The sequence below is a fragment of the Chelonia mydas genome, chromosome 15, assembly GCF_015237465.2.
Source record: "Chelonia mydas isolate rCheMyd1 chromosome 15, rCheMyd1.pri.v2, whole genome shotgun sequence".
Lineage (NCBI taxonomy): Eukaryota > Metazoa > Chordata > Testudines > Cheloniidae > Chelonia > Chelonia mydas.
This window is the reverse complement of record NC_057856.1, coordinates 25,071,999-25,091,463: the sequence shown is the minus strand read 5'-3', so window position 1 is coordinate 25,091,463 and position 19,465 is coordinate 25,071,999.

Below are 19,465 nucleotides of genomic sequence, written 5' to 3'. Positions count from 1 at the left end.
CGCCCAGAGCACTTTAGATTTTTATTTCCTGGGGGTTTGAGGGGGGGTCATTTTGATTTTTAAAGAGCAAACAATAGAGCTCTGGGGGTTGTTTTTGTTTTAAATAACATGGGGTTTTAAATTAACTTCAGAAACTTTTGGCAGAACTTTTGGGTTGAAAGCTTATCCTGTAACTTGTTCAAAGGGGGGAGCTGGGGGTGTGGGGAAGTGTTGAACGGGCATTCTTTAAAGGATAAAAAGAGCTGGATTTGTTTTAGGGTGGCTGGGATGGGTTTTTGCGGGAGATTAGGCAATAATCTGTATTTTTAAAAATTTAATATTATAATCTTTCCAATTAATTTGAGTGGTGGGCAATATCTGCTAATAAGTTAGAAAACATTCTTTTCAATTTTCTTTGCAAATTCTCCTAATAAAGTGAAACAGGTGTTCTTTTCAGTTATTTTATGTACTAAATACCGTTTCTGTCTGACCATCAGTTCGGTCTGATCAGAGGTTGAAGGTTAATATAGACTGCAGCAACTGAGAGTTTTAATAAAGACAAAACTAGATGATAATAATAATAATTAACTGGTTTTCTGTTTGCAAAGACGTGGTCATGAAAAATAAATTTCCACGCAGATTCAGGATGCTAAATTTTAAAAATTTTTAAAAAGTCTTAGAAACACCAAATCTGTGACCCCAAAACTCATTCAGACGATGGGATCGATTTAATTGCAACAGAGTTATCCTCAGATTTATCCACAGTAAACCTGTGGGATATTCAGTTCAAATGATTCCAGATTTACCTGAGTGTAATTGATCAGAATCTGGCCGACTGCCCTTTCTAGTGGGTTCTGCAACTGTAATTAAGCACCATGCTGGAACTTTCACATTACATGGCATTTCCATTGTAAGAGTGTCACTCTGAGAAGGCTGTAACACTGTTATAATTTCTACTAATATTTTACAACCAGATGGGGCCCAATCCCGTTCCTTTTTAATGGCAGCCTCCCCTTGACTTACATGGCACAGAATTGGGCCTATATCATCTTCCATTTCATTAGTGCTTTACAAAGGAAGGTAGGTGTGATCTCCATTTTATTGGTGGAGAAACTGAGTCACAGAGGTTAAACGATTTGTGTAAGGTCACACAACAGGAACTGCAACTCAAGTCTCTGAGCTCCACTCCCCTGTTCTACCCACTAAACACTACATAAGGGCACTGTCTAATAGGAATAATCATGGCTGATGCCTGATCTACTGTAAAATAAATGATCTGGATGTTCTGAAGTTTCACTTTCAACTCCAAATGCATCTCAAGTTAGGGCAGTGGAGCCCAGAGTGGTGAGGACTATTGCTTAAACAACTGATGTGTGCTGTACTCTGTTAGCACAGGGCCTGAAAGCCTAAGGCACAGAATTATATGCTTTTTACCCCATATTTTCAAAGTGGCGCGTAAAGCTTGGCTGCGCAATTCTCATCAAAGTCAACAGGAGTCACACAGCTAAACCCCCTCATCCAGCACTTTGCAAATTGATGCCTGACTGTCCCTGAAACTTTGCTGCAGGATTTGGAAATAATTGTGTTTGCAATGATCCCTCGAATGCTTGTAAAACTTTGCAGAAACACACAATTCTTGGCCTTGCTCTTTGTGGGCCTGATTCTCCATTGCCCTGACCCTGCTGCAGTCCTTTACACATCTATGAAGTAGGTGTAGAATGGTGCCTTTCCCAGTTAGTAGTATTCTACAGCCACTCTGCATTAGTGTAAACAACTGCAGGGCCTTGGAGAATTAGAGTCTGGGTGGTTTACCTGGTTCCTTACACTGACAGCTTAAAAATATACAATGCTCCTATAATAAATGACTTCAAAATAGCAAAGACCCTATGAAAACATCTATATTTAGAATACAGTAGTACAAGGTGTAGAGGGACCCTTCTACTTTTTTGAGCACTCCCTTTTATTCTTTCTCCACTGATAGGAAGCTGTCAAGAATTTAGAGCTGGATTCTCCATCACTGACACCCGTGCAAAATGGGTGTCTATTGATACCCTGTCAGAACGATAGGATTTTACATCAACTCTGCAACTCTCTTGGCTCAGCTGTAAATGACAACACAAGGTGCAAGACCACAGAAAATCAGACCCTTAAGTTTTGGCACCTGCAATACATGTCAACTGTACTTGGCTTGACTGGCTACCTTTTGTTCTGACTTTTCACTCTGGGCAGCCCCCAGTGAAGTTGGCTTGGGTACAAAGTGACCAAAAGTTGTTCCCATCTGTCTAATGGTCTGTGGTCCATGTAAAATTAGTGGTCTCCATTTAATCATTTGTGGCTGCAACAAAAAAACACCATCCCAACAATCTACCTTGTTGGCAATTGTAGCAAGGATGCCAGAGCCGAATTCCCTCAGAGATACTGCCTTCAGGTGAGGGTCAGGTCATGTTGCTGGGGTCTACATTCTGCAAACAGAGGACATCACTTCCATTGTTCTCCATCCAGCACCTCTCAGGTGCAATAACCTCTATTCATGGGACACCCGGCAGAGATAGAAGCTGGGAACCTTCTGCACCAAAATCACGTCTCCATCACCTGAGCTGACCGTTAACTGGTAGCAGTAGTGGGCTTTTAATCCCTATGTAGGCCAGCCACTAGAAGGGGACATGTCCTACAGAACCAGTGTGTTACATGAGTTTGATGTTCTCTCCCAACACTCACACTCTGAAGGCAGGAGTAACTTAAAATAAGAATATGTTCTTAATTTTTTTTAATCAAAGGAGAAAAGGCCATAAGTGGGGCTAGTCTCCACTAAATCATCTCCTCCTCTCTCTACACCTTGCTTCTGGCCCCCTTACATCGAGTTACATTTCCAAATACTACTGCACTATCTGAAAGACATAAGCTGTGTGACCCCTCACCTGGTTCTTCTCCTTCTGTGTACTTTCTTTATTTCCATTATCAGTGTTTCTCAACCCCCTTCCTCCAAGGCCATTGGGCACCCTACGGAAATATACAGCATTACTAAGGGCCCAGCTCTTTTTAGGCAAAGCTTCTGCTGAGTTTCTCCTGAGAAAGTACTGCAGGACTGGTCCTACATCCCTCTAGCTTTTGGAAAGAAACACACACAAACTACATTTAAATGATGTTATAAGACTAAAACCCAAACCAAAGGAATTCAAAGTTCACCTGACATAAAACACGTCTGGTGCAGCACCCATAGGTGGTAACTCCTTTCTAGCTGTGATCTGTTAGATTGTGTATTGGGTTAGGTGCCAGGACACCTGAGTTAATGTCTCACCTCTGCCAAGGACTTCCTGTGTGACCTGTAGTCACAGTAGCAAACAGCAGTAAATATTTATATGATGGTAGTGCCCAAAGCCCCCAGTTGGGTTCGGTATCTTATTGTTCAGGGTGCTGTACAAACACAGAAAAAAGATCAGCCCTGCTTTGACGGACTACAGTCTAAAGTCACAAGTGGCCTGATTTTCACAGGCGCTGAACATCCTTAGTTCCCACTGACCTCAGTGAGAGTTGTGTATGTTCACCAGTTGTGAAATGAGACTAGTAACCTCTCTATCCTCTCTGAAAATAAAGTAAAATAATAATAATTATGTAGATCTAGCTATATAAAGCACTTGGAGAGCTACAAATAGAAAGCAATAGCCGAGTGCAAAGTAGCCATGTTTATTATCCTATTGGGTTAAACCATTAAATTAGAAAAGGAGTACTTGTGGCACCTTAGAGACTAACCAATTTATTTGAGCATAAGCTTTCGTGAGCTGGATGAAGTGAGCTGTAGCTCACGAAAGCTTATGCTCAAATAAATTGGTTAGTCTCTAAGGTGCCACAAGTACTCCTTTTCTTTTTGCGACTACAGACTAATGTGGCTGCTACTCTGAAACCTGTCATTAAATTAGAGGAATTAAAGGTGGAGCATCAAAATCTCGGCATTTCTTTGCCACTGTGATTTGAGTAAAAAACTGCTAGTGGGTGTTAATATCAATTGAACTAATTTGGTTAATTTGAACTAATTAAGTTGTGTGTGTTTTAACATTAACTCTCTACCTGCTGGGGAAACATACATACCAGCTGGAAGTGAGGGGAAGAAATTAGAGCTTTGTCCCTTTTCTGGAAGGAATTTATATTCAATCATTTTTGTAAATATCCCCAAGATTTTAAGGACCTAGAAATACTTATAATCAAATAATCATATAGAATATATGCAAATAAATAATTATATGCAATATAATAATTATATAAATTGTATATGAGAGGTGGTAAAATGACTTCTTGAGGTCTCATGTAAATATGTCTTTAGAGACTTTTCAAAGCACAAATTACTGAGCCACAAGTTGATGACAGCTCCTCCAGAGCTTTTATCGTCTATCTTTACAAACGTACAACTGCTTCCAAGTCTGCTGGGTAAAAACATATTTAGGAACTTCCACAAATGGTGATTATTTGCCTGATAATTTCTAATGGCTCTTCGGTGGCGACTGGTGAAGGCATCTCTGGTGAAGACAGATCATCGTATTCCCTTTCTGGTGCCTCCAGTGTGTGGGGCCTTGATATTCCACCCCCAAACATCATTTTCCCAAAGCCTCCCAGCTTTCTTACACTCACAAGGCTTCTGTTCCACATACAGCTACCTCTCATTTCCTACCATCACCACTTATTGCTCCTATCCAACAAGATTTCCCTCCCCTTGCTGAAATCCCACGCCATGTGTCTTTAGTACTAGATGTAGTTTCTTTGTCATGCTTCTTGTTGCTTAAAGTGTGCAGCACCAGAAGTCTGCAGAGCCTGTGCTGGTTATAGACAGAATGGAACCATTTGAGAAGCTAGGCAGTGGGAAACAAGAGGGTTGCAAGCAGAGGAGAATGCATGAGGGAATCTGTCTCTTACAAGTTCTCTGGACATTAGGCTAGTGGCTTTTTCCTGAGCATCTTTGCTTAATGTCTTTTCTTAGATGTTGCGTTGTGTAAGGTGTTGCTCAATACTCTACATCTATCTGGTAGATTCACCCTTCTGATAACAACACTTGGCCCTTTTTATAAAGCACCCAGAGATCTCAAAGCCTTTTACAAACAATAATGCATTAAATCTCACAACTCCCACTTCACAGAGTGGTGAATTCAGATACAGAGCGGTTACGCCACAAAACTAGCAGCAGCTGATGGGGGAGTGAAGTCCAAGAGTCCTGATTCCCTGCTTCCCCAGACACCCTTTCTCTCCTGATCCCCCTCTCTCCTGATCCCCCAGACAGCCTCTCTCTCCAAACTTCCCCAAAACAGATTTCTTCCCAACCCAGCCCTATCCCCTCACTAGCTCTGGGGAGACTGACTCTCCCTTCCAGCCCTAGGATAATCTTGTTTCTCTCCCATGCCTGAGTCCTTCATCTTCCTGCCAAGTGGAACAGTCCTGCCAGACAGACAGTTGGGTGCTCCCTCCCTGTCTGCATTTCTGACTCCAGGTTCTCTCTGTTTATCAGGCCCATGTCCCCTGGATTCTGCCATAAAAGTGACCAGTAAAATAGAACACTGTCCAAAAGCCTCTCTCTGAATGTGTAACAAAAGCCTGAGGGGGGTAGAATAAAGGGGCCTTGCTGCTGCTACTTGGAAATATTAGGAGTATCAAGTCTGGTCTTCCCTGGTTTGCTGGAGGTCTCCTTGGAGCACCAGAGAACTGAAGTGAGAGATTTCTTAAACCTCAGTCACGCAATTGTGTGTCTAGAATCTTGAACACGGAGCACATCTTCCCTGCCCCACCCCGCCCAGCTCTTTGCCTGGAATCTAAGTGACAGGTGTGAACAAAACCAGCTAAAGAGCCTGACTAAGAATCCTTTCCGCTCTTGTTCACTCAGCTCTGAGGCTCCTGGCGCTGTGTGATGCCATCACTCTAACGGCTCTCCAGGATAGAGGGCAGACAAACCCTGGATGTGCAGCGCAAAATACAACAGAAAACAAGAACAGGGATGAACTTTTGGATTGGTTTGCTTTGTAACAACAGGGGATCTGCCTATATCTACCCCTCCTGAAGACAGTGATGGGAAAGGATGGGACCAGCACTGCTGGGGCACAGATGCCAGGGACCGTAAGGAAGTGCTGGGGAGTTCTGGCCTGGCAGTAGAGTTGCCAACATTGTATTTAAAAAATAAGGGACTGTTTTCTTAGCACCCCCACCACACTCCTGTTCCCAGTGTTATCATTAATAAAAGATAGTTACCTTTTCCCTAACTGGTGTTCTTCGAGATCATGGAATCATAGAATATCAGGGTTGGAAGGGACCTCAGGAGGTCATCTAGTCCAACCCCCTCCTCAAAGCAGGACCAATCCCCGACTAAATCATCCCAGCTAGGGCTTTGTCAAGCCTGACCTTAAAAACTTCTAAGGAAGGAGATTCCACCACCTCCCTAGGTAATGCATTCCAGTGTTTCACCACCCTCCTAGTGAAAAAGTTTTTCCTAATATCCAACCTAAACCTCCCCCACTGCAACTTGAGACCATTACTCCTCGTTCTGTCATCTGCTACCACTGAGAACAGTCTAGATCCATCCTCTTTGGAACCCCCTTTCAGGTAGTTGAAAGCAGCTATCAAATCCCCCCTCACTCTTCTCTTCCGCAGACTAAACAATCCCAGTTCCCTCAGCCTCTCCTCATAAGTCATATGTTCCAGTGCCCTAATCATTTTTGTTGCCCTCCGCTGGATGTTTTCCAATTTTTCCACATCCTTCTTGTAGTGTGGGGCCCAAAACTGGACACAGTACTCCAGATGAGGCTCACCAATGTCGAATAGAGGGGAATGATCACGTCCCTCGATCTGCTGGCAATGCCCCTACTTCTACATCCCAAAATGCCATTGGCCTTCTTGGCAACACTGGCACACTGTTGACTCATATCCAGCTTCTCGTCCACTCTAACCCCTAGGTCCTTTTCTGCAGAACTGTTGCCTAGCCATTCGGTCCCTAGTCTGTAGCGGTGCATGGGATTCTTCCGTCCTAAGTGCAGGACTCCGCACTTCTCCTTGTTGAACCTCATCAGATTTCTTTTGGCCCAAGCCTCGAATTTGTCTAGGGCCCTCTGTATCCTATCCCTACCCTCCAGCATATCTACCTCTCCTCTGAGTGTAGTGTCATCTGCAAACGTGCTGAGGGTGCAATCCACACCATCCTCCAGATCATTAATGAAGATATTGAACAAAACCAGCCCGAGGACTGACCCTTGGAGCACTCCACTTGATATCGGCTACCAGCTAGACATGGAGCCATTGAGCACTACCTGCTGAGCCCGACAATCTAGCCAGCTTTCTATCCACCTTATAGTCCATTCATCCAGCCCATATTTCTTTAACTTGCTGGCAAGAATACTGTGGGAGACCATGTCAAAAGCTTTGCTAAAGTCAAGGAACAACACGTCCACTGCTTTCCCCTCATCCACAGAGCCAGTTATCTTGTCATAGAAGGCAATTAGATTAGTCAAGCATGACTTGCCCTTGGTGAATCCATGCTGACTGTTCCTGATCACTTTCCTCTCCTCTAAGTGCTTCAGAATTGATTCCTTGAGGACCTGCTCTATGATTTTTCCAGGGACTGAGGTGAGGCTGACTGGCCTGTAGTTCCCAGGATTCTCCTTCTTCCCTTTTTTAAAGATGGACACTACATTAGCCTTTTTCCAGTTGTCCGGGACCTCCCCCGATCACCATGAGTTTTCAAAGATAATGGCCAATGGCTCTGCAATCACATCCGCCAACTCCTTTAGCACTCTCGGATGCAGCGCATCCAGCCCCATGGACTTGTGCTCGTCCAGCTTTTCTAAATAGTCCCGAACCACTTCTTTCTTCACAGAGGGCTGGTCACCTCCCCATGCTGTGCTGCCCAGTGCAGCAGTCTGGGAGCTGATCTTGTTCGTGAAGACAGAGGCAAAAAAAGCATTGAGTACATTAGCTTTTTCCACATCCTCTGTCACTAGGTTGCCTCCCTCATTCAGTAAGGGGCCCACACTTTCCTTGACTTTCTTCTTGTTGCTAACGTACCTGAAGAAACCCTTCTTGTTACTCTTAACATCTCTTGCTAGCTGCAATTCCAGGTGTGATTTGGCCTTCCTGATTTCACTCCTGCATGCCTGAGCAATATTTTTTTATACTCTTCCCTGGTCATTTGTCCAATCTTCCACTTCTTGTAAGCTTCTTTTTTGTGTTTAAGATCAGCAAGGATTTTACTGTTGAGCCAAGCTGGTCGCCTGCCATATTTACTATTCTTTCTACACATCGGGATGGTTTGTCCCTGTAACCTCAATAAGGATTCTTTAAAATACAGCCAGCTCTCCTGGACTCCTTTCCCCCTCTTGTTATTCTCCCAGGGGATCCTGCCCATCAGTTCCCTGAGGGAGTCAAAGTCTGCTTTTCTGAAGTCCAGGGTCCATATTCTGCTGCTCTCCTTTCTTCCCTGTGTCAGGATCCTGAACTCAACCATCTCATGGTCACTGCTTCCCAGGTTCCCATCCACTTTTGCTTCCCCTACTAATTCTTCCTGGTTTGTGAGCAGCAGGTCAAGAAGAGCTCTGCCCCTAGTTGGTTCCTCCAGCACTTGCACCAGGAAATTGTCCCCTACCCTTTCCAAGAACTTCCTGGATTGTCTGTGCACCGCTGTATTGCTCTCCCAGCAGATAGGGTGATTGAAGTCTCCCATAAGAACCAGGGCCTGCAATCTAGTAACTTCCGTTAGTTGCCGGAAGAAAGCCTCATCCACCTGGTCCGGTGGTCTATAGCAGACTCCCACCACAACATCACCTTGTTGCTCACGCTTCTAAACTTAATCCAGAGACACTCAGGTTTTTCTGCAGCTTCATACCCGAGCTCTGAGCAGTCATACTGCTCCCTTACATACAGTGCAACTCCCCCACCTTTTCTGCCCTGCCTGTCCTTCCTGAACAGTTTATATCCATCCATGACAGTACTCCAGTCATGTGAGTTATCCCACCAAGTCTCTGTTATTCCAATCACATCATAATTCCTTGACTGTGCCAGGACTTCCAGTTCTCCCTGCTTGTTTCCCAGGCTTCTTGCATTAGTGTATAGGCACTTGAGATAACTTGCTGTTTGTCCTCCTTTCTTAGCATGAGGCAGGAACCCTCCCCTTTCGCGCTCTCTTGCTCATGCTTCCTCCCAGTATCCCACGTCCCCACTTACCTCAGGACTTTGGTCTCCTTCCCCCGGTGAACCTAGGTTAAAGCCCTCCTCACTAGGTTAGCCAGCCTGCTTGCGAAGATGCTCTTCCCTCTCTTCGTTAGGTGGAGCCCATCTCTGCTAGCACTCCTCCTTCTTGGAACACCATCCCATGGTCAAAGAATCCAAAGCCTTCTCTCCGACACCACCTGCGTAGCCATTTGTTGACTTCCACGATTCGACGGTCTCTACCCAGGCCTTTGCCTTCCATGGGGAGGATGGACGAGAACACCACTTGCACCTCAAACTCCTTTATCCTTCTTCCCAGAGCCACACAGTCTGCAGTAATCCGCTCAAGGTTATTCTTGGCAGTATCATTGGTGCAGACTTGGAAAAGCAGGAAGGGGTAGCGATCCGAGGGCTTGATGAGCCTCGGCAGTCTCTCTGTCACATCGTGAATCCTAGCTCCTGGCAAACAGCAAACTTCTTGGTTTTCCTGGTCGGGGCAGCAGATAGATGACTCAGTCCCCCTGAGGAGAGAGTCCCCGACCACCACCACCCGCCTCCTCCTCTTGGGAGTGGTGGTCATGGAACCCCCATCCCTACGACAGTGCATCTCATGCCTTCTAATCGGCGGAGTCTCTGCTGATGCGTTGCTCATGTCTATTCCACAATAGGTGTGCGTGCTCGCCACGTGCACCAGTGCCAGAAGTTTCCCCCCCAGCAGTACCCATACGGGGGGAAGCGGCCCCCGCAATTGCTGGAGTGGCGCCTGCCTGGTGCAGTGCAAGGGGAGCTGCACACTACCCCCACCCTCCGTTCCTTCTTGCCAGACAACTCCGACAGAAGGGAAGGAGGGCGGGATGTGGAGTTGACATGAGCAACACATCTCGAAGAACACCAGTTACGAAAAAGGTAACTGTCTTTTCTTCTTCCAGTGATTGCTCATGTGTATTCCACAATAGGAGATTCCAAGATATATCTGTTGGAGGTGGGTAGGAGTTCACAAGTTCCCAGGATGGAGGACAGCCCTGCCGAACCCGGCATCATCCCTGGTTTGGGAGACAATCGCATAGTGCGAGGTGAACATGTGAACTGAAAACCATGTGGCACCCCTACAGATGTCCTGAATTGGGACGTGGGCCACAAAGGCAGCCGACGAGGCCTGCGCTCTAGTCAAGTGTGCCCTCACAATGGGCGGTGGGGGGACACCCGCCAGCTCATAACAGGAAGGGATGCACAAAGTGATCCCATTGGAAAGCCACTGAGCGGAAATCGGCTGGCCCCTCGTGCGATCGGCCGAGGCAACGAACAGTTGTGAGGACTTTCTGAACGGCTTGGTCCGCTTGAGGTAGAAAGCCAGAGCCCATTGCACATCGAGCATGTGGAGACGGTGCTCCTTGTTGGACATGTGGGGCTTGGGGCAGAGGACCGGTAGAAAAATGTCCTGACCCATGTGGTAAGCGGAGACCACCTTCAGGAGGAATGCGGGGTGTGGGCAGAGCTGGACCTTATCTTTATGAAAAACCGTGTACGGCGGCTCAGAGGTCAGGGCCCTGAGCTCTGAGACTCACCTGGCCGACATGACTGCAACCAGGACGGCCACCTTCCATGAGAGGTGAGACTAGGAGCACATGGCCACTGGTTCAAAAGGGGGCCCTGTGAGACAAGCCAACACCAGGTTCAGGTCCCCCTGCAGGACCGGGGGTCTAGAATATGGGGAAAGACAGTCCAACCCCTTGAGGAACCGGCCAGTCATAGCATGGGAAAATACCGTGTGCCCCTGCACTGGGAGATGGAAGGCCAATATGGCTGCCAGGTGCACCTTGACTGGTGAAGGTGCCAGGCCCTGGGTTCTCAGGTGGAGGAGGTAGTCAAGAATAAGCTGGATAAGCTGAATAAGCTCCAACGATGGGGCCCTGTCCCTGAATGGAACCCCTTGGAGCATGTTGTTTGGGGTGGACCACCACCGTAGGGAGGTGATCACAGAGTCCGGCACGGTGAGAACCTTGTCCATCCTGTCCGTGGCTTGGGAGAACTTCGAGGCCAACCAGAGTTGGAGGGGCCTCATCCTGAGTCTGGTGTGACGGACCACGTATGTGCACGCTGACCTGTGACCCAAGAGCTGCAGGCAAACCCTGGCTGTTGTCACCGGGAACTTTGAAACCAAGTCAATGAGACCTTTCAGGGTCTCGAATCTGTCTGGCGGGAGAGAGGCTGTGGCCGACACTGCGTCCAGGAGCGCCCTGATAAACTCTATGCGTTGGACCGGGACTAACATGGATTTGGTGCTGTTTACCAACAGGCCCAAGGCAGTGCATGTGGACAGTAGGAGCGCCACGTGATCCCTCACCTGTGACCGGGAGGTGCCCTTGACCAGCCAATCATCCAGATATGGAAATATCTGGACCCCCCCCCCGCCATCTGAGGTAGGCTGCTACCACCATCATGCATTTCGTAAACACCCTGGGGGAAGTGGACAGACCAAATGGGAGGACCATGAATTGCTAGTGATTCTGTCCCACCATGAAACGGAGGAAGCACCTGAGACCCTCGAATATGTGGATGTGGAAGTATGTGTCCTATGGATCAAGGGCAGTGTACCAGTCCCCGGACTCCAGGGAGGGGATGATGGAGGCCAGGGAAACCATGTGGAACTTGAGTTTCACCAGACCTCACAGGTCCAGGATGGGTCTGAGCCCCCCTTTGGCCTTCGGGATAAGGAAGTATCGGGAGTAATACCCCTTGCCCATGAACTCCTTGGGCACTGCCTCTACCACTCCTAGTCCTAGGAGCTGCCCCACCTCCTGCTTGAGCAGAGCTTCGTGCGAGGGATTCCCCCAAGAGGGACAGAGTTGGGGGGGTTTTGGGTGGGGAGGAAGTAAACTGGAGGGTTTAACCCCAGGAGATGGTGTTGAGGACCCATTGGTCCAAGGTTAGCTGTGACCATTCTGGGAGGAAAGCATACAACGGGTTGGAGAAGGGGAGCTTTATTGAGGGTGGATCCCTGATGAGGACTGGCAGGGTGCCCCCGAGTGGCCCGTCAAAAGCGCCTTTTCCCCGCCTGCTTGCCCTTAGAGGAGCCAGGCTGGGGGGCCGGCCGAGACTGCCTCTGAGGACGTCTCTTATAGTCCCACTGTTTCTTGTGGGCAGCCTCATACTTCGGGAGGGCAGTCTGGTGCGACTTGAATTTAGATTTTGCTGGAGCCGGTACATATAGGCCCAGAGTCTGGAGGGTCGTGTGGGAGTCTTTCATGCCGTGCAGCCTTGTATATGTCTCCTCCGCAAACAGGGCTTTCCCATCAAACGGGAAATCCTGCGTGGAGGACTGCGCCTCGCTGGAAAGCCCAGAGAGCAGGAGCCATGATGCCCATCTCATCGACACCACGGAGGCCATGGATTGTGCAGCTGTATCCACAGCATCCGAGGCTGCCTGCAGGAACGCCCGAGCAGCCGCTGCCCCCTCCTCCACTAGCACCTTGAACTCCTTTCTATCGCACTCCTGGAGGGAGTCCTCAAACTTGGGCAGGGAGCCCCACTGATTGAATTCATACTGGCCCAGGAGAGCCTGATGATTTGCCACTTGCAACTGGAAGCTCTAACATGAATAAATTTTCCTTCTGAAAGAGTCCAGTGTCCGAGAGTCTTTGTTCTTGGGGTTGGGGCTGGTCGACCCTGCCGTTTCCCAACTTGGACGTTGGGTGGGTATACAAGTACTCATGCCCTTTAGTGGGTACAAAGTACTTGCGTTCTGCCCTCTTAGAGATAGGGGCCAATGAGGCCGGTGTCTGCCACAGGGCATTTGAAATTTTAGCCACCCCTTCATGGAGAGGCAAGGCCACCCTACCCGGTGCTGACGAGGACAGCACGTTAAACAGGGAGTCTGAGGGCTCCTCCATCTCCTCTGGCTGGAGGTGGAGGCTTGCTGCCACCCTCTTTAAGAGTTCTTCATGGGCCCTGAAGTCGTCCTGCGGGGAGGAAGGGAGCAGGGCCGCAATCGCCTCCTCCGGGAGGGGAGAAGAAGCCGGTGTGGTGCTCTGGGTATTGGCCGGCACCGGAGGGTCCGCCACCTGGTTGGACTCCAGGAACAGTGCCGAGGATGCACGTCCTACCGACTCCTTCCTTGGGGATCTGGAGAGGGAGGCTGATGGTGCTTCCAAAGCTCTGGCCACCGAGCGAGCCCCCACCGGGGGCTGTGCCAGAGACCACAGTGCCCACTGGTACCACTGGGCCGGCCACGACGCTCGGTGCCACTGCACCTGCTGCAGCCAGGGCCGGCTCTCGGCACCAGCAAAAGAAGCAGGTGCTTGGAGCAGCACGTTTCTAGGGGCATCATTCCGGCGCCGGCCATGCCGCCCCTAGAAATGTGCCCCTGCCGCCCCAGCTCACCTCCGCTCTGCCTCTGCCTGCTCCCCGAGCGCGCCGCTGCTGCTCCACTTCTCCCCCCTCCCTCCCAGGCTTGCTGCACGCCAAACAGCTGTTTCGTGCGGCAAGCCTGGGAGGGAGGGAGGAGAAGCCGAGTGGCGACGCCCTCGGGGGAGGCGGCGGTGGTGGAGCGGAAGTGAGCTGGGGCAGGGAGCGGTTCCTCAACCCCCCCCCCATTACTTTCTGCACTCCCCCCCCACCCTCGCTCACCTCCGCTCCGCCTGCTCCCCTGAACGCGCTGCCTCTCCCTTGCCTGTTCAGGGGAGCAGGCGGAACGGAGGTGAGCTAGGGTGGGGGGGGTTGCGGGGGTGGGGGAGCCGCAGGAAGCAATGGGGGGGGAAATGCGGCACGCCCGGGGGAGGAGGCGGGGCCAGGTATTTGGGGAAGGGGTGGAGATGGGGCGGAGATGGGGGCTGAGGGCCACAAAAAAAAAAGTGGAGGTGGCCAAAAATTTTTTTGCTTGGGGTGGCAAAAATCCTAGAGCCAGCCCTGGCTGCAGCACTGGCAGGGCCAGCTGTTCGACTTGGCTGGCCTGGCCCATCGAAGGACCGCTACGAATGGAGGCCGGGCTGGCATACAATCTGCTGCTGCCTCTGGACCAGGAGAAGCAGCAGTGCCGGGATCGACATCGGCCATGGGACCGCGATCTCGAAGTGGAGGACCAATACCGACGGTAGCAGCTGCTCCACGCACAGCCTCGATGGGCGGCCCCATGACAGCGAGATGCTGGTGATTGACACCCAGGGCTGCAATGTTTTGGCGGAGACTTGGAGCGGGAGTCCGAGCAGGAACAGCGTGCCGACGACCATGCTGTGAGCGGCCGCGGTCCCCCCTCTGAGACGAGGACCGTTGGCAGTGCCTTCTGCGGTCCCATCAATAATTGCTCCTTGAGGACGAGCGGTGCCAAGAGTCCCGGCCAGACAGAACCCGGCCAGACAGTCTGGTCGGTGTTGAGGGCGATCCACATGGACTCTGCACCGAGCGGTCGCTGGGCGGTGAATGGCGTTGGGAACATTCCCAAGACCAAGACCGAGCCAGAGGCAACTGCGGAGATCCCGGCGGCGACTTGCCTCTGGAGCGTGGGGCCGACATCGGCGGCGCTCCTGGCACCGACATGGACATAACATCCTGGGCCGCCTGGAGGGCTTCAGACGTGGAGGGCATCCAGACATCCAGAGAGGCCTGTTCCAAAGGGGCCAGGCAACTCCACTCAACGTGACGCAGAGGCCTGGGGCCTGGTGGGGAGCGAGGACTGCCAGACATGGGCCTAGCCTCTGTCCCAGATTTCCCTCGGTGCCGCTGCGAAGAGGGAACCTTCCTGGCCCTCTTGGCATGCCCCGTGAACGCGGAGTGGTGCCGACTGGTCGATGGCACCGGAGGGTCACCGCGTACCAATGCCATGGTGCTGGGTACTGGTTCAGAGCGGCGTGCCGGAGTCGGGGTCAGCGCCGACTCCATCAGGATGGCCTGGAGCCTAATGTCCCTTTCTCTTTTGGTCCAAGGCTTAAACGAATTGCACCTTTCGCTGATAAGGGTTTCTCCCAAACAGCACAAACAGTCTGCATGCGGGTCACTACAAGAGTCGCATAACTTAAACCCTGGGGCCCGGGGCATGCCCCAGCCTGGGCTTGCTGACAAACTAAAGAGCTAACTAACTACAGGTACTAACACTGAACGAACGAACAGTTCTGGGGACAAGCTACAGCAAAGCTTGAGCAGAGCAGTTCTGACGCACCTTCACTGGCAGTAAGAAGGAACTGAGGGTGGGGGAGCGCGCAGCTCCCCTTATACCGCGGCAGGCAGGCGGCACTTCAGGGATCGCGGGGGGCGCTCCCCCCGTATGGGTACAGCTAGGGGAAAAACGTCCAGCACCGATGCACGTGGCGAGCATGCACACCTATTGTGGAATACACATGAGCAATCACTTGAAGAAAAATAAGCAGCACTCTCATTTGCCAGGGGGTATTTTGTGCTGCTTTTTGCGGCGCTCAGCAATTCCCGACCTTGTTGAAAAGAGATGAGAAAAGAAGGGATGTCCCTTGTAATAAGGGACTGTTGGGAACCCTACCTGGCAGTGAGTGAGATGAATCCCTCTGTGACAGTGCCGTGTTTCTAGGTCTCTTTCTTTGGTACGATCGTTTGCACAGGTGGATTAAAATCTCTCTCTGTTTCTCTGCTTCCATGGGCAGATTTCTTCCCAGACTAAGGCCCCATCCTAGACAAACTCTCATTCCTCCCAGCCCAACCCCTTCAGCTTCTCTGGATGGAATCTGTCTTCCAGCCCTTCAGGCAGTGGACTCTTGTTTTCCGCCCACTCCTGAGTCCTTGATCTTTCTGCCAAATGAGAAAGCCCAACCCAGCAAGTAGCTATCTGGCACCATTCAGCTGTCAGTCTGTATCACTGTGTATTGCTCTGTCTCTTACTGACTGTAGGCTGTGGTACAAGATCCCAGAGATCCTGTGTTACTCCACCTCTGCTCCCTGGAGGTAGAAGCGCTGCCTTTCAGCTGCTGCAGACAGCAATCTGGGAAGTGGTGGGTTCTGAGTAGGAGACAAGGGACTTTGGGGCTTGCTTTCGGCCAGTCCTGCTTCAGGATCTATTGTACGGTTAATTGCAGGGCGCAAGCCTAAAGCAAAGCTCCATGCCTGCTTTCCTGGCTCAGGCTGCTACTACTGCCATTGCTCTAAAGCAGGGGTGTCAAACATACAGTCCACTCACTAGACCTGGCCTACATGATGTATTTATGGGGGTCACATGACAGAGAGAAATAGAAGGAGGAGGATGGGGTGAAAGAGAAATGAAGGACAGGAACAGGACTCTCCCACTGACCAGTGAATGGGATAATGAGGTACTGAAAAATAATACCCAGACCTTAAATCACTATACATAGGCTGCACTCTCCTTTTGATCTCTGTGCAAACCTCCTGGCATCTGTGGGCACTCCCTGTGCATTGTGAGGGGCATAGGATGGGCAGGGATTGTGTCCCAAGCCTCTGTTTGCCGGAAGCTGGGAATGGGCGACAGGGGATGGATCACTGGATGATCCCCTGTTCTGTTTGTTCCCTCTGGGGCACCTGGCACGGGCCACTGTCAGAAGACAGGATACGGGGCTAGACGGACCTTTAGGTCTGACCCAGTCTGGCCGTTTTTATGTCTTATATAGTCCTGAATTTATACCCCAGGCCACCGCCTGCTGTTCCACACACAATTCAGCCCTTTCTCCAAAGGAGTTTGACATCCCTGCTCCCTCAGTGTCGGTGAGGCAAAGTGGGCTGGAGACAAAAGCCCCCAAGCAGATGTTCCCTGTTAACTGAGAGCTGCATATATAAATCAGCACTGGGAAAGTCCACATGGCTAGGAGGCTGCCCAAGCTAGAAAGAGTGAACATAGAACGCTCTCTGAAACCTAGCGCAGCTGAGATACTGATCCAGCTCTTTCAAGTCCAAGATATGCTGGTCCTGCCTGTTCTCTTGGGGGCACTGAAATAAATAAGTGCTGGACAATTTCCCCGTGGAGAGTCACTGCCGTGGCTTGAATAGCTTTTAAATGCTGCACAGTATTAATGATTCCTTTTCTCTCACTTTATTAATTGAAAAAGAGTAACAGGGGAGCCCCAGGAGCTCTCTGAATGTCTCTGGGGAGGTGGTCAAGGGCTTGAGCTAAAAAGCCTCCACCACTCTAGAAATGCAGCAAATCTGACCTCTAGGACTGTTATGGCAGTAGCACCTAGAGGCCCCAGCCAGACTCAGAGGCCCCTGGTTCTAGATGCTGTACACACAGGGTTCTCCTCCTACTATTGAAATACATGAGACAACCCAGTGGCAGTGCTAGCCCATTGGGGGCCTTAAGCAGGAATATTTTTGGAGGCTCCCCCAAATACTAAAACAGGCAAGTTCTTATGAAAAGAAGTGAATAGGGGAGACCCCTTGAGCTGCTCAGGCCCTAAGCAATTGCTTAGTCTGCTTATGCCTACTGCCAGCGCTGAGACAAACCCAGGAAGTATTATTATCCTCATTTTTAGACATGGTGAGCTGAGGCACAGAGACGTGCCCCCAAGGTCACGCAGGGAGTCTGTGGCCAAGACAGCAGTTGGACCCAGCTCTTTGGAGTGGTAGCTGAGTGCCCCAGCCACCGATTCTTCCCTTTCTCTCCTCCAGCAATCTAGAAAAGTAGATGGTCAAAAGGCCTCTCAGAAAGGGCAGGCCAGATTACCTCAGCCCTCCCTCAGAACGAGCTGGAGTTAATGGAATAGTTACTCGGAGTACACACCTTCCTAGCCAATGAAAGGAGGAAGCATGAACGTTAAATTTAAGTCAGTTATGAGAAGCGGATGAGGATCTAAGTTTCTCCTGAGTGCCGAGTCTGCTTGCTGTGTTCTTGGCTGGGTACACAAGGGCCTGGTGTACGATTGCCCCAAACTGGGCTGCAGCCAGCCACATACAGCTAAGCCACAATTTAGCAGAGCTCCCTCGTGACCAGGGTAATATACACAGCTCTGTGAGACTGAGAGCAGCCATATTACAGGCTGAGGGTCGTGAGCCAGCTTATGGTGTTCCCAGCTCTGTCCACAGACTGCATGGATCCAGCCCTGCTTTACACTTACGAATTAAACCGAGCCAGCTACGTTGCTCCGGGCCGTGAAAAATATGGCATCCTGTGTGCCGTAGTTAGGTCAAACTAACCCACAGCATTGATGCAGTTAGGTGAAAGGAAGGATTCTTCCATCAACATAATCCACCTCTCTGAGAGGGTAGCTAACTACACTGATGGAAAAACCCATTCTGTCCAAGTAGGAAGCATCTACACTACCACGGCACTGCTGCAGCTGCATAGCTGTACTGTCCTTTCCCATCAACATGCCCCTAGAGGCCACTGTGGATGGGAAAGGACAGAGCAGTCCTAAAGGCACTTAACCTGTGTGAAAGGCAAGGAGAGATGGAGGAGGGCAGGAGTCTGCCATCTTCCTGACCCTTCCCGCTGCAACTATGGCAACAGCGAACAGCATTCTAAGTGTCAGGAGTCTCATTAACACTGAATCCAGGGGATCCTGGCAAAGAGCCTAGAATGGTGCATTGACTGTAAAACTCAAAGAGGGAACAATGTCCTTGATAAGGGACGCTGCCCTAAATGCAGCAGGGAAGGGGAATTTGTGCAAACTAGTGGTGGCTGCTCAGAGGTTCTTTGCAAGGTCTTATAGCCGCAGGGGAGGTTGTAGAGCTGGGCAGAAATGTTGGGCAGGGCCAATTTTAGTAGGAAACGGTGTTCAGGCGTCACAAACACATTCACTGGTAGGAGAAAGGGAAGGCTCCCATGGGAAATAAAGCTGGGGGGGTTCCCTATAAGCATCTTGGCAATACGCTTGAAGAGGGAGCAGCAGGCTTGCGTGAAGACAGTTAAGGGAAATGCTGCATGAGGTGGTCAGAGCTGCAGGAAGAGGTCAGGGTAAAAATAACCTTCTTAGCCAGTGCAGCTGGGTTGCCTGTCTTCGGAGGAGATGGAAGATTTGAAGGTTCCACTTGTAGTCTTGGTATTAAAGAAAGTCTGGTTAAAATTAGCATCTTTTAACATCCTTCTCTCTTCTTACCACTGACACAGACATTTCCCTGCCTCTTTATGCCTTTTGTTTTCTTGCATTTCATTGAGTTTGACCCAATGAAAACAGACTCCGGCCCTCAATGGAATTTTGGTCTCCTACCTGGCTATTCAGCCTCTGGGAGGGTTCCAGGCTGGAAGCCACTGTGCCTGCAGCAAGCTAGGCTTGTTGGATTAAAGCTTCTATTCCTGAGACCTAGTGGGCTGAGGCAGCTCCATGTCCTCTCAAAATCAGGTTCTCTGGCAAAAGAACTGGGCAGAGAGGGGAGAAGGATCAGAATTTGGAGGAAGTGTCAGTATGGGTCT